Consider the following 16,046-nt stretch of genomic DNA (forward strand, 5'->3'; position numbering starts at 1 on the left):
TAAGTTTGATTAATTTAATTAAAAAACACAAACCATGTGGCAGAGAAGTTCTTAGCTGCTGAAACTGATGTGAGGTGTCATCTTGCAGGTGAATCGTCCTCTTCATTTTCAAAACTAAGGCATGGCCTGGAATAAAAAATAAATTAAATGGAAAGTTGTCAGTGTGTTTACAATTGTCCTATATGTAATTTAACTCTATAACAAAAACAATGTAAAAAGAGGCAGCCATTTAAAGAGGAGATATCAAACAGAAGCCCAAGTTAGAAGAAGCAATTGGGACAACCTTGGCCTGCATCAAACAATCAGGCACAATTGTTTCTTCTAATTTGGCTTCTATTTTATTTTATTTATTTTTGGAACAAATGTTTATTGAGAGATATCAGTACAGTCAGAGACGATCATTAAATGGTTTCTGTTTTTTATATCTATTAATTTATTAGCGTGACACAACTTACATTTGTATCCATTTATACAGCTGGGCATTTTTACTGGAGCAACCTTAGTGAAGTACTTTGCTCAAGGTACAACAGCAGTGTTCAACCCAAGATTCAAACCCACAACTTTCTCGTTACGCTGCTGCCTGTACTCTTTACATATCTCCATTTTAAATGACTGCGCTCTTTTTGTATCATTGAGGTGGAGGGTTTAATTTCATGTTGACCAACATGTGAAATGCACTGACAGCTAAAGTGGGCAGCAGTTTCACTTTGCCTTTGCAAAAGTGGCTATTAAGGAAGAAGAAGAAGAAGAAATGTGCCTTAGTTTGATGACTTATTACTCTATTTGTGTATACGAGGTATTTAAAAAAAAATCACATCTGATGCTAGAAAGTTTCACACTTCATGTTTAAAGTGGAATGGTAGCGATGTAGTTTAACCGCTGCCACATGGTAAAAACAGCATAAGTATCCGTCCTGTATAGATAGGAAATGCGTTACTGTAACCTGTTATAAACCTGGTTTGACAAACTACCGTTCCTCTCAATGTACAACAAATGACAAACTTTAAAAAAAAATCCAGAATTTTGTACATTTTAACAATAAATATCTTCACCTTTTTGGATTTACTGTATGTTTTTCAAAATCATAATTTAGTAATAAATAGTTAAAGATACTGAGATTGACTAAGACATGTAAATAGCAGTAGTGTGTATCCTTACCTATGTTAGCAAAATTCTTCTCTGCATAGTACAACAATGCATGTGTGAGCATATCAGTTCTGTGTGACCCTGTCATTTCTTTAGTGATACGCCGGAACCTTCTTAGGAAGGACCACAGATGCTCCATCCCCTCTCCATCTACCCGTCCTGTCCCCTGAAGCCATCGGAGACTGTAGCGCACCTACAAAACAAACAAACAAACCTCAATACTGTACATTTACATAAAGCATGATGAAAACGACAATTAGAAAATAATTAAAAAAACAATGATGAAAACGAAATAATAATGCTTACATTTGTATGTACGAATTTAGTATGGATGTTTTATAGCAAATGTTTATCATAAGTGTAATTCAGACAAACGATCATAAACAATTATTACAACCACAAATTTAATCCGATTTATATACAAAACATAAGGAAACAATTGTAGTGCAATTTTTGTATGCTATAATAAATATATGAACATGTACATTTGCACGCATTTACATACTAAGGTTTAAAATAAAACACATGGGGAAGTAATGGAGGCAGGTGAATTATTTTTTTTGGTAACTATATCCTGCACAACTTTAAAAAATAAAATTGCAACACAGTATAACGTATTCCTTCAGGTAAAAGCTATACCCTACATGCTGCTAAAGTTATCTTAGGTATACTGTATTTTTATTATGTTGCTTTGTTTTTGAAGGCTACTTGTACACACGCATGATCCTACTACAATATCTATATAACCATAATGGCTTCTATAATAGTTAAAAATGCATCATGTAGAACACCACTTGAGTATGACAGCCACCAATTTTACCTGGCATATGGCTTGATGACCATAGCTGTGGAATTCTGGGACAGCCAAGGTGATTCTAGAAAGCACATCTTGACGGTCCTTAAGCTGCAAATTAAGAGTAAAACTGCTGCTTTTTTCATTTAACAGAAATTAACACAAATAATGTACATCAATGTTTTATTTAATTAATGATCATGATCAATGACAAAAGCTGATTTACAAAACAGCATTTTTCTCTTGCAATGCTCTAGTCTACAAGAAGTATGGATAGCTCTAGTCATAGGATCTTCTGTTGTTATTTCGTTTTTATAACTTGCATAAAGAAGAGAGATGAATAGTTAATTTGAAAACAAAAAATGTAGGCAATTTGGCAATTAACAATACATTAAAAAATAAGAACATAAGAACATAAGAAAGTTTACAAATGAGAGGAGGCCATTCAGCCCATCTTGCTCGTTTGGTTGTTAGTAGCTTATTGATCCCAGAATCTCATCAAGCAGCTTCTTGAAGGATCCCAGGGTGTCAGCTTCAACAACATTACTGGGGAGTTGGTTCCAGACCCTCACAATTCTCTATGTAAAAAACGGCCTCCTATTTTCTGTTCTGAATGCCCCTTTATCTAATCTCCATTTGTGACCCCTGGTCCTTGTTTCTTTTTTCAGGTCAAAGTAGTCCCCTGGGTTGACATTGTCTGTACCTTTTAGGATTTTGAATGTTTGAATCAGATCGCCGTGTAGTCTTCTTTGTTCAAGATTGAAAAGATTAAATTCTTTTAGCCTGTCTGCATACGACATGCCTTTTAAACCCGGGATAATTCTGGTTGCTCTTCTTTGCACTCTTTCTAGAGCAGCAATATCCTTTTTGTAACGAGGTGACCAGAACTGAACACAATATTCAATATTCTAGGTGAGGTCTTACTAATGCATTGTAGAGTTTTAACATTACTTCCCTTGATTTAAATTCAACACTTCTCACAATATATCCGAGCATCTTGTTGGCCTTTTTTATAGCTTCCCCACATTGTCTAGATGAAGACATTTCTGAGTCAACATAAACTCCTTGGTCTTTTTCATAGTTCCCTTCTTCAATTTCAGTATCTCCCATATGATATTTATAATGCACATTTTTATTACCTGCATGCAATACTTTACACTTTTCTCTATTAAATTTCATTTGCCATGTGTCTGCCCAATTCTGAATGCTGTCTAGATCATTTTGAATGACTTTTGCTGCTTCAACAGTGTTTGCCACTCCTCCTATTTTTGTGTCGTCTGCAAATTTAACGAGTTTGCTTACCAGAATCTAAATCATTAATGTAGATTAGGAATAGCAGAGGACCTAAAACTGCTCCCTGTGGTACACCACTGGTTATCTCCATTTTGAGGTTTCTCCTCTAATCAGTACTTTCTGTTTTCTACCTGTTAACCACTCCCTAATCCATGTGCATGCATTTCCTTGAATCCCTACTGCGTTCAGTTTGAGAATTAATCTTTTATGCAGGACTTTGGCAAAAGCTTTCTGGAAATCTAAATAAACCATGTAGTATGCTTTGCAATTATCCATTGTCAATGTTGCATCCTCAAAAAAGTCAAACAGGTTAGTTAGACACGATCTCCCTTTCCTAAAACCATGCTGACTGTCTCCCAGGATGTTGTTACCATATAGGTAATTTTCCATTTTAGATCTTATTATAGTTTCCATAAGTTTACATATAATAGAAGTCAGGCTTATTGGTCTGTAGTTACCTGGTTCGGTTTTGTCTCCCTTTTTGTGGATCGGTATTACGTTTGCAATTTTCCAGTCTGTCGGTACAATCCCTGTGTCAAGAGACTGTTGCATGATCTTGGTTAGCGGTTTGTAAATAACTTCTTTCATTTCTTTGAGCACTATTGGGAGGATCTCATCCGGCCCAGGGGATTTGTTTATTTTAAGAGCTCCTAGTCCCTTAACACTTCTGCCTCTGTTATGCTAAAGTTATTAAAAACTGGATAGGAACAGGTCGACATGTGGGGCATGTTGTCCTTGTCCTCGTTTGTAAAAACCTGTGAAAAGTAATAATTTAATATATTTGCTATTTTTTTTTCTTCATCTATGATTTTGCCATTTGTGTCTCTTAGACATTTAACCTCCTCTTTGAATGTTCTCTTGCTGTTATAATATTGGAAAAACATTTTGGAATTGGTTTTAGCCCCCTTAGCAATATTGATTTCTTTCTCTCTCTCTTGGCCTTTCTAACTTCCTTTTTGACTTGTGTTTGCAGTTCCAAGTACGCTTTCTGTGTACTTTGTTTTTGGTGCCTTTAAACGCTCTGTAAAGTGCCTTTTTTTGCTGAATATATATTTTTTAATTGATCTATTAAACCATTTTGGCCATTTTGTTTTAGATTTAGATTTGTCTACTTTTGGGATGTAATTGTTTTGCATGTTTTACTACATTTTTAAAAAACAGCCATCCTTTTTCTGTGGATGTGTTCTCTATTTTACTCCAATCTACTTCTGTTAGTCTCTGTTTCATACCTTCATAGTTTGCTTTTCTAAAATTGTAAACCTTAGCTTTAGTCATTACTTTTGGGGTTTTAAAAAACACTTCAAATGAGACCATGTTATGGGTCACACGCACTTTTTGGCAGACAAAACAAACTTTTCCAAATATTTCATGCTTTCCACCCACTTGTTAAGGACATCCAAATAATCGGTTTTGACCAACTGCAAAATTCTGAAAGGTTGTAACAGATCAGTTTTGAGTTTTTCAGCAAAATCACTAAGTTGCAGAAGAAGGGTCGCAAACTGAGCTGCTTGATCAACACTACCAAAGCTTTTCAGAGCAACACCTGTTGCCAGGCACCAATTACTCATAATCTGACACGCGCTGCTAATTATGTCCGGCTGCGACAAAAAAAAAAAGTTCATTATTGTGGAAGGGTGGGGGAAATCACTGACACCGGAGACAGAAAGTTTGGTTTCTAAACACCCCTTGGGTGCACTATTTATTTCTCGCCACCAGGTGGCACTGAGACCCCGTTGTTACCAACGATGGTAAAGGTGTCTCAGTGCTCACCTATGGCGCACACGCCATTGCAATAAATCATAAGAAACAGAAGGCAAACGAAAACAAAAACAAATACTCAAAATCTACAAAATAAAGTACTGCACTCAGCAGCAAAACAAACCCCAACCGTCGCTAGCCGCACGGCCCGGGACTCCGTCCTACACTCCCACTGTTCCCTCGCTACGCTATATACTTTGGGGTTCTGCCCATTTATTTTCCCCGCTACACTTATTCTTTCTGTGCGCGGCGTCTTTGTTTTTCTTTTTCAAGTCGCGCGCGGCTCTCTTCCAGCCCCGCTCTGTCCGTCCGTAGGGTCTCTGCTGGCCCATTCATTAAAATCTGGCAGACCTGAGGAAACAGTAGAGCATTATCTTATAGGGCCAACAATCACCCCAAGACCCGCCTCCCAGCCATTCAGAGAGAGGGAGAGTCCACACACACACACACTCCCACCTCCCCGTGTCACGGCCATGACTGACAGGCGGTTGTTGGACGACTGCTGCCCTCTTCCTGCAGCACTGTGAACACGCCAGCAGAGTCAGCACAGGTCTCCCCCTGTTACATATCCTCCCCCTCAGAATGGCACCACCGGTCCATTCGAAAATCCTACAACCCCATGCCTTCCCGAGAGAAAAAATCTGCGTTTTGATGCAGTTTCCCTGCTCGGTGGACTACCCTGAAGGCATAGGGCTGCAGGGCCAAGTACCACCGCGTGATTCTGGCGTTGTTATCTTTCATCCGGTGAAGCCATGCTAAGGGGGCATGATCTGTAATCAGGTTGAAGTGTCGTCCCAGGAGGTAGTACCGGAGTGACTCGACTGCCCATTTTACCGCGAGACACTCCTTCTCCATGGTACTGTAGTTTTTCTCGCGGGGCAGGAGCTTCCTGCTGATATACAGGACCGGGTGCTCGCTTCCCCGTACCTCCTGAGACAACACTGCCCCGAGACCTGTCTCTGACGCATCCGTCTGCAGGGTGAACCTCCTGCCGAAATCAGGACTGCACAGCACTGGCTTGCTGCACAGCCTTCGCTTCAAGGCGAGAAAGGCCCTCTGGCACGGCTCCGTCCACTGAACCGTATTTGGGGCAGCCTTCCGGGTGAGGTCTGTCAAGGGAGCAGCAAGCGTAGCGAAGTTCGGGATGAACTTCCTATAATAGCTCGCTAGTCCCAAGAAAGAGCGCACCTGGGTTTTGGTCGTAGGGACCGGCCAGTCAGCCAAGGCTTTCACCTTAGCAATCAGCGGTCTGATCTGGCCGCTCCCTACTCGATACCCCAAATACTCCGACTCACTCTTCCCAATGGCACATTTCTTTGGGTTAGCAGTGAGCCCAGCCTCCCGCAAGGATTGCAATACCGCCGCTACCTTACGCAGATGACCCGGCCAATCCTCACTGTGGATCACCACGTCATCTATGTAAGCAGCGGCGTACTGCTGATGGGGCCGCAAAATGCGATCCATCATCCGCTGGAAAGTGGCTGGTGCTCCGTGCAACCCAAAGGGCATGGTCCTGAATTGGTACAACCCGAAGGGAGTCGAAAACGCCGTTCTCTCTCTGGATTCCGGAGTCAGGGGTATCTGCCAGTACCCCTTCGTTAAATCCAGTGTCGTCATAAAGTGAGCCGTACCAAGACGCTCCAGCAATTCATCTACTCGGGGCATGGGATAAGCATCAAACTTCGATTTTTCATTAACTCGCCTGAAATCAATGCAAAATCGAGTTGATCCATCCGGCTTATCCACTAACACAATCGGACTGTTCCAGTCACTCTGGGACTCTTCTATTACACCCAGTCTAAGCATCTCATCAATCTCCGCTTTCACTACCTGCCTTTTACGCTCAGGTATGCGGTACGGCCTCTGGCGAACTGGCGCCCCCGGCTCAATCTCAATGTGATGATGGGCTACTCGAGTCTGCCCCGGGACGGGAGAAAACACGTCAGGAAACTCCGCCACTAGCGCCCGAGCCTGACATTTCTGTGTTGGTGTCAGATTTTCTGCAATCTGTACCGACCCTGTTTTCGCCAACACAGAAAGATCAGGTCCCAGGTCCGTGACGTCATCTGCTTGCGCCACTAACAAAGCCTCCTGCTGTAACCACGGCTTCAACAGGTTGATATGGTAAATGTGCTTTTCTCTCCGTCGCTCCGGCTGGCAGATCTCATAATCCACCGCCCCAACCCGGCGTGTAACCTCAAACGGACCTTGCCACTTTGCCAGGAGTTTGGACTCTGAACTGGGTAACAATAGAAGCACCTTATCCCCCGGCTGAAACGTGCGTAACCGAGCCCCCCTGTTATATTGGGTCTCCTGTCTGTGCTGAGCCTGTTGCAAATTGTCGTGCGCCCACTTTCCCACCGACTCCAGACGTTTGCGCAGGTCCAACACATACCGGACAGTATTAGTCGAATTGTCCTGCTGTTCCTCCCACATCTCTCTAACCAGATCGAGTACACCCCGTGGTCTCCGTCCATACAACAACTCGAATGGCGAAAAACCGGTGGACGCCTGGGGTACCTCTCTGATAGCAAAGAGAAGGGGCGGAATCAGCTGGTCCCAGTAGCGCACGTCACTATCAATAAATCTGCGCAACATGTTCTTGAGGGTCTTATTAAATCGCTCCACAAGACCATCAGTCTGAGGGTGAAAAACCGAGGTCCTAATGGTCTTAATACCCAAAAGTTTACATGTTCCGCGGACTAGCCGAGACATAAAGTTGGTACCCTGGTCGGTCAGTATTTCTTTGGGGATTCCCACCCGGGAGAAAACCTTCACGAGCTCGTTGGCAACAGATTTAGCGGACGCAGATCGGAGGGGAATGGCCTCGGGATAACGCGTAGTGTAATCCAGAATAACCAATAGGTGTGTGTATCCCGCCGCACTCCTTTCTAACGGACCCACTATATCCACTCCAATACGCTCAAACGGAGCTTCCACTAGGGGCAATGGCACCAGTGGGGCGCGTGGGACGGCTCTAGGGCTAGCTTTCTGACACTCCCCACAGCGTTCGCAAAAACGTCTGACGTCACCATCCAGCCCCAGCCAATAGAACCGTGTCACGAGCCTCGCTTTAGTCTTGTCCCTTCCCAAATGACCAGACAGGGGAATAGCGTGAGCAAGCTGCAACAAATCCTCCTTAAAGGGCTGAGGAATGAGCAACTGATGACGCACTTCCCCGGTCTGGGGTAATTTATCAACCCGGTACAGAAGGTCTCGATTGATTTCAAAGTGAGGGTACGTGGCGGCGCGTCTGGGCTCGACCACCCGACCATTAACCACCGCTGCTTGGTCAAAGAGTCTGCCCAGCACGTCGTCACGCCCTTGCTCGAGTCGGAAGTCACGGGAGCGAGCTAAGAAATCAGCTCCCATGGCTTCCAACTCGGGGTCAGATCGTTCCCGAGCAGAGGCAGCCGAGCCAGACCCCTGCGCTGGCTCCGCGGTCTCCCCCCCAGACTCTTCACCAACCGCCCTCACCTGAAACTTCTCCGACCCCCTCCATTGCCAGCCCTCATTCTTAGCGATCCGACGCTCCCGTTTAGTTTTACGGGGTTTAAATTTATGACAAAACCACTCCGGATCACGAAAGGGAAAAATCTCTCCAATTACTTCCTCTTTCTTAGCCAATAAGGAGGACGGGGCTGTCAGGGCAGCTAACCAATCTTTAAACTGCTCACAGTCCCGTCCCAGAACTACCGGCACTGGCAATTGAGGACATAATCCTACCTGCACCTGCGTCACTTGCTGGCCAATCGTCATATTCACACTGATCTTGGGATAGGAGCGTACATCCCCATGAATACATTTAATATGCACCCGTCCCAGTATATGTTTATGCCCCGGTGAGATTTGGCTGTCCTGTACTAGAGACTGACCACACCCTGAATCCAGGAGAGCCTGGGTTTTTGCACCATCCACGGTCACAGGAATAACAAAACCCTTGTGCTGAAGTGACTGAGGTAATTGAACGTGCTTACCTGGTCGGCCGAGGTCACACTCCATCACCGGACAGTCCCGGGCGAGGTGGCCCACCTCCCTGCACGTCCAACACCTCGGTGGGCTAGTTTCTCTCCCCGAGGCTTCGACAGCAGGTGGAAATACCGGAGCCATAACAGGGGCTCGCCGATAAGGTGTCCGCGCGAGACCCCGGTCCGACACCGCAGCAGCCCGTGGGTAACCCCACCCTGCCCCAGTTCCCGGGCCGGGAGCCCCCGCCGACACCCCCCGACCAAATACTCGATTACCCCGTCCCCCCAGTCCCTTCGCCCTCTCCGGGGCCAGTTGAGGGAACGATCCGGTAGCCCCACTTCGTCCAGACAGTTTCGCTGGCGTTGGCTCCGCCGCCTGGTATTGCTCTGCCAACTCAACCGCCCGGTCCAAAGTGGCAGGGGCCTGCCGCTGTACCCATAGCCGAGGTCCCGGAGCCAAGCACTCCAGAAATCGCTCCACCACGATCACCTCCACCAACCTGGCTTTGGTGGTCGCGTCCGGGTTCAACCAGCCCAGAGCGTAATCCTTTAAGCGGTGGGCTATGGTTCTGGGATGCTCCTCCGCCGAAAACTGCGCCTCCCGGAACTTTCGCCGATATCCCTCTGGCGTGGCCCCCACCCGATTAAGGATGGCCGCTTTTAGGGTGGGGTAATCCATCATTTGTTCCGGGGACAGCGCCCTCGCGGCTGCCTGTGCCTCTCCCGTCAGCTGGGGTAAGAGGCAGGTAGCCCACTGTGCCTGGTCCCACCCGGCCGAGATCGCCATAGCCTCGAACACCTCCAGGTAGGCTTCAGGGCGATCATCAGCCGTCATTTTGGTGGGTCTCTGCAACCTGGGATCTGGACCTGCGGGTCTAGCAGCCCCCTGCACCGCAGCAGTGAGGGTCTGACGTAACAGGTCCATCATCGCCGCAAATTGTGTGGCATCCATGTTGGCACCTCCTGTGGTTGCACTGCTTTTAATGGGCAATGCCAGTGAATCCCACTTCTGACACCACGTGTGGAAGGGTGGGGGAAATCACTGACACCGGAGACAGAAAGTTTGGTTTCTAAACACCCCTTGGGTGCACTATTTATTTCTCGCCACCAGGTGGCACTGAGACCCCGTTGTTACCAACGATGGTAAAGGTGTCTCAGTGCTCACCTATGGCGCACACGCCATTGCAATAAATCATAAGAAACAGAAGGCAAACGAAAACAAAAACAAATACTCAAAATCTACAAAATAAAGTACTGCACTCAGCAGCAAAACAAACCCCAACCGTCGCTAGCCGCACGGCCCGGGACTCCGTCCTACACTCCCACTGTTCCCTCGCTACGCTATATACTTTGGGGTTTTGCCCATTTATTTTCCCCGCTACACTTATTCTTTCTGTGCGCGGCGTCTTTGTTTTTCTTTTTCAAGTCGCGCGCGGCTCTCTTCCAGCCCCGCTCTGTCCGTCCGTAGGGTCTCTGCTGGCCCATTCATTAAAATCTGGCAGACCTGAGGAAACAGTAGAGCATTATCTTATAGGGCCAACAATCACCCCAAGACCCGCCTCCCAGCCATTCAGAGAGAGGGAGAGTCCACACACACACACACTCCCACCTCCCCGTGTCACGGCCATGACTGACAGGCGGTTGTTGGACGACTGCTGCCCTCTTCCTGCAGCACTGTGAACACGCCAGCAGAGTCAGCACAGGTCTCCCCCTGTTACAATTATAAATATCATATGGGAGATACTGAAATTGTAGAAGGGAACTATGAAAAAGACCTAGGAGTTTATGTTGACTCAGAAATGTCTTCATCTAGACAATGTGGGGATGCTATAAAAAAGGCCAACAAGATGCTCGGATATATTGTGAGAAGTGTTGAATTTAAATCAAGGGAAGTAATGTTAAAACTTTACAATGCATTAGTAAGACCTCACCTAGAATATTGTGTTCAGTTCTGGTCACCTCGTTACAAAAAGGATATTGCTGCTCTAGAAAGAGTGCAAAGAAGAGCAACCAGAATTATCCCGGGTTTAAAAGGCATGTCGTATGCAGACAGGCTAAAAGAATTTAATCTTTTCAATCTTGAACAAAGAAGACTACACGGCGATCTGATTCAAACATTCAAAATCCTAAAAGGTACAGACAATGTCAACCCAGGGGACTACTTTGACCTGAAAAAAGAAACAAGGACCAGGGGTCACAAATGGAGATTAGATAAAGGGGCATTCAGAACAGAAAATAGGAGGCCGTTTTTTACATAGAGAATTGTGAGGGTCTGGAACCAACTCCCCAGTAATGTTGTTGAAGCTGGCACCCTGGGATCCTCCAAGAAGCTGCTTGATGAGATTCTGGGATCAATAAGCTACTAACAACCAAACGAGCAAGATGGGCTGAATGGCCTCCTCTCGTTTGTAAACTTTCTTATGTTCTTATGTTCTTATGTTCTTATGTTCTTATGTTCTTATGTTCTTATGTATTCGCTCCAATTTATTTTCAACTTTGGTGCCTTTACCAGCCCAGAGGGAGCCCGCGGACCAGGACCAGCACGGAGACCAGTGGACGAAATTGTGTTTACGTAATTCAGGCAAGTTACTGCCCTTCGAATGTAGGTTATTTAATTCTGTGTAACCAAGTAGATGTTAAGGACACTAGACTCCTGGAGTATTTCCACATCCATGGAAATATCATGGAATGCCCATCATTACCATTAGTTTATTCTAAAAAGACGTGCCTGTTGAGCAATAGAGCGAGCAGAACAGCAGCTAGCCGCGATTGCGAGATGATTTCATGTGGACAGTGTTTAAAACATTTTTACACCCTGTGAAATTGGTAGGCAAGTGAAATGTCCACCGCTATGTCCACCACTGATCTATTCAGGGGCGTAGCTTGGTTATTATTATTAGTCGTAGTAGTATTGATGTATCTCTTGTATTATAACTGAAGTGATTGTATTTTGTATCTTGCTCTTAATTGAACTGTAATTCTTGATGTATCTCTTTTGTACGCAACTGTAAGTCGCCCTGGATAAGGGCGTCTGCTAAGAAATAAATAATAATAATAAATAGTATTATTATTTATTTATTTATTTATTAGCAGACGCCCTTACCCAGGGCGACTTACATTTGTCACAAAATATACATATTTAAAAAAAAAAAAAAAAAAAAAAACAATACATGCAATATACAATAGCTTCAGACCTAATAAGAGCAAGTTTAACTGCTAACAAGTGCAAAAAATGGGCCAATTTAGATTATCACAAATTAAACACATTTCAAGAGTTCACAGGCTCTTGACTCCTCTGGCTCTCTTGTTCACAGGCTCTTCCGTTCAGAGGTGCTTGGTGCTAGCGCATCAAGCGGCTGCTGAGGATTTTATAGTTGGCTAGGTTCTGCACCTGGGCATGATTGGCTAATTAGCGCAGTAGTAATTAGCACTATTTCAAAGCTGAGATACACTTGGAACTGGTTTAAGGAATTTAGCTTGTTTCCAAACAGTGCTTGCAATTGTAGTTAAAATTAAATTAAATAAAACCACCAGCTAGAACTAGTATAGTTAAAACATGCCACTAATAGTAATAGTGCTAAAGTAAGTTACAAATAAGTTAGATTAATTCAATAATAAAAACAAGGCTATACTTAACTTTCTTGATGCAGGAGGGTTTTTCTGGTATTCAGTTCAGCTGGGAACCTTGTAAAGTGGTTGGAATGGGCTCTGGTGCAGAATTCTTAGATGGGCCCCCCTTCTTTTCCCACACACACCTAAAAGTTGGTTTCTTATTCTGGTGCAGCTTGAACCACCTGCACATAGAAAGCTACGCCCATGGGTCTCTTGTATTATAAGTTATGTTTCTGTTTTGTAAAGCACAGATAGCCATGGATGATCGAATGCGTGAAGTGTACAATTACCTTTCTGATAACAATTATCCACCATCCTACTCCAAGCTACAGAAGTTAACTTTAAGAAGATATGCTTCAAAATTCTAAAAAACTGTCTGTTTCTAGGAGTTTCGTGAGAGCTAATGTGGACACAGGAAACAAGACAGTTTGGAAATTGCAGACTTTCAAACACCAACTTCAGATGGATGGCAGCAGTTGTGGTGTTCTAATATTAAATGTAAAAAGCTAACATTATTATCTTAAATCCTATCTTTTTGTGTTTTTATTTTTTACATTACATCTTTGCTTTGTTTTTCAGTTTGCAGAACAGTACCTTACAAGTGGATCAATTGATCAGGTGGAAACCAGCCCAGCATCTATAAGAGCAGAAAGACTGGAGATTGCTGGCCTCCTTATGGAAAATCAGGGTAACACATTACTGTGTACAGGTTTAAAACAACTGGAAGACTACCATGTAAGTTGAATATTTATAGCAGATTGAATGAGCAACATGAAAGGAAAGGACACAACAGTGCAAGACTGAACAACACAGCTAAGAGAATCTATTGAGCCGTTCTGCCTCATGCTTTTTGTAAAATGTTTATTATATTTGCAGTAATGAAGGGCTGATATACAATACTGTGTTGAAAGCCACCATCCATGGCATTGCGTAGAACTCATCTCTCTGTGATACCTAATATAAATACAATCCCTAATTGCCCTTGTTTGATACTGGATAGTGTTTTTTGTTTTTTTTAAGGACTGCATCAAGAAACACTTCTTGTTCACAATATTATTCCTAAATGTAATTTCCATAGATGCTACATGTACATGTTGAACTATACTGCTTTAAAATGTGACAACTTTAAATTTGAAAATATTGATCAAAATAATTAGGGTTTTAAAATACTTGTTTTAATGTTTTAGTTTGTCTAATTTGTTTGCTTTTTCACAGGTAACATAGATGAATACTGCATAATATGCAGCATGATGGACCTGCAATCAGCTAACACCACAATTAACATGGTAAATATACCTGTATTATTACACAACGTGTGTATTACTAATTATTTATTTATTCTAGTAATTATATATAGTATTTAGTTGTTTCATAAGTAAGTGTATATTTGATAAATTTAACTTGTGTTTACTGAACCAGAACAACTAATTACATCAAGACAAATAATGAATGTGATCTTCCTTGGTATTTTCTGATAATATTGCGAGTAGGTGTTGTGTATTTTGGAATGATTACGCTATTTCTATATAACTGGTGTCAGGGCATAATTTGCTGACACTAGATCCCCTGGAAGATCACAATATTCTTTATTTTTTATTGCATATCTGCCACAGAATATACACAGTTAAATATTTTAAGTGTAATAAACTATTAAATAATTTCTTAGTGTCATCTATAGCTGGGTAATATGTTTAGCAATCATCAAGTGGAAAATATTGATTTATTTTACTTTTTTCAGGTGCAATGTGATCACTGCAACAGACGGGCACACACTGAATGCACTCCGTACTCTGCTGAAGAGTTATCAACAGATGGGCACACACTGAATGCACACCGTACTCTGCTGAAGAGCTATCAACAGATGGGCACACACTGAATGCACTCCGTACTCTGCTGAAGAGCTATCAACAGACGGGCACACATTGAATGCACTCCGTACTCTGCTGAAGAGCTATCAACAGATGGGCACACACTGAATGCACTCCGTACTCTGCTGAAGAGCTATCAACAGACGGGCACACATTGAATGCACTCCGTACTCTGCTGAAGAGCTATCAACAGACGGGCACACACTGAATGCACTCCGTACTCTGCTGAAGAGTTATCAACAGATGGGCACACACTGAATGCACTCCGTACTCTGCTGAAGAGCTATCAACAGACGGGCACACATTGAATGCACTCCGTACTCTGCTGAAGAGCTATCAACAGACGGGCACACATTGAATGCACTCCGTACTCTGCTGAAGAGTTATCAACAGATGGGCACACACTGAATGCACACCGTACTCTGCTGAAGAGTTATCGCATGATTTTTCATTTATGTGCAAAAAATGTAAAGTCAATGGGTAGAAGAATGTCTTTGCTTTGTTCTTTTTTAGTTGTTTAGTTAGGCTTCCACAGCATGCTGGAGAAGCCAATTGTTATTGCTGGGATTTCTGTTGTACTTTTTCTGCCACAAAAACAGTAATTAGCTGAATAAATAATAACTCCCTTAAGATGTTGTCTATGATCTATCTACCCTGCAATCTAAAGCTGCACACAGAGCCTTGTTTTCTATCTTAGACACATCTACATTGCACTTCCAAATGCAAGCAATGGAGCAATCTTTTCTTCTCATCCAAATGAGCTACCCAGGATTTAGAGCGTAAAAACCTGTACATTTCAATTAAAACACAGGGTAGCCCATTTGGAGCAGTCTTTTTCTCCAAATGAGCTTCCTCGCATTGTTCGCTTTAGGTAGCTCATTTGGAGGGGGATGTGCAAATTATCAGACTAGTCTGATAATCTGTGCTACGGGATGCTCATTTGGAGGGGGATGCTCAGATGGTCAGAACACCGGACACCGAGGGTCACTCTTAACTCTTTTAACAAACAACGATGCATTGAGAATAACCAGCTTAAAAGTGTTTGCGTTGCTCATTAAGCAAAACGAATCTCTATTAAGAGTAAGTTTAATTTTTATATCGACACCATTCAGCATTGTCTTGAAAAAACAAATCAGCGTACAGGTGTCCCAATAACTCTAATTTTTTGCTTGAAGCTGTGTAACTGGCCTTTTTTTTAAAACCTTTGTTGGCTCCGGTCAACATGGTTATTTCGTGATGTCCTGGGGTATCTTTGTAAAACAGACATGTAGAAAATTGTGTTTTCAGAGTATCTTCGCTGTAATTAAGAACAGCTTCTATAAAAGCCCTGTATGGATAGCTGTTGTTTGATTGACTGTAAAAGTCGTATCCTTTTTCAAATGTTCCCTTTAATTTAGACACTAGCACGTGATCCGCTTTTTAAATGCAAAGTCTGCCGATTTTCTTACAAATCCCCATAGACAATTTTCCAAATCTTTAAAGAGTTAAAACTGTTAACATCAGCAGGTCTCGACTTAATAATTCGGTGGTAGCTGTGGGTATTAAGTCCGACAGAACATCTATATATCTGAACTTGTTTCTTGCTGTAAAGTAGCGCCACATTTTTTA

General features: G+C 43.2%; 1 long non-coding RNA gene across 1 annotated transcript; it reads left to right on the forward strand.

Moving 5' to 3' along the window:
• The first annotated feature begins 12,954 nt into the window (after positions 1-12,954).
• On the forward strand, positions 12,955-14,381 carry LOC131739995 (uncharacterized). The gene is made up of 4 exons (XR_009330627.1): positions 12,955-13,068; positions 13,150-13,258; positions 13,786-13,856; positions 14,309-14,381. It is a non-coding gene; the product is annotated as an uncharacterized LOC131739995 (long non-coding RNA).
• The last annotated feature ends 1,665 nt before the right edge of the window (positions 14,382-16,046 follow it).

This window comes from Acipenser ruthenus, chromosome 12 (assembly GCF_902713425.1).
Source record: "Acipenser ruthenus chromosome 12, fAciRut3.2 maternal haplotype, whole genome shotgun sequence".
NCBI classification, from domain to species: Eukaryota; Metazoa; Chordata; class Actinopteri; order Acipenseriformes; family Acipenseridae; genus Acipenser; species Acipenser ruthenus.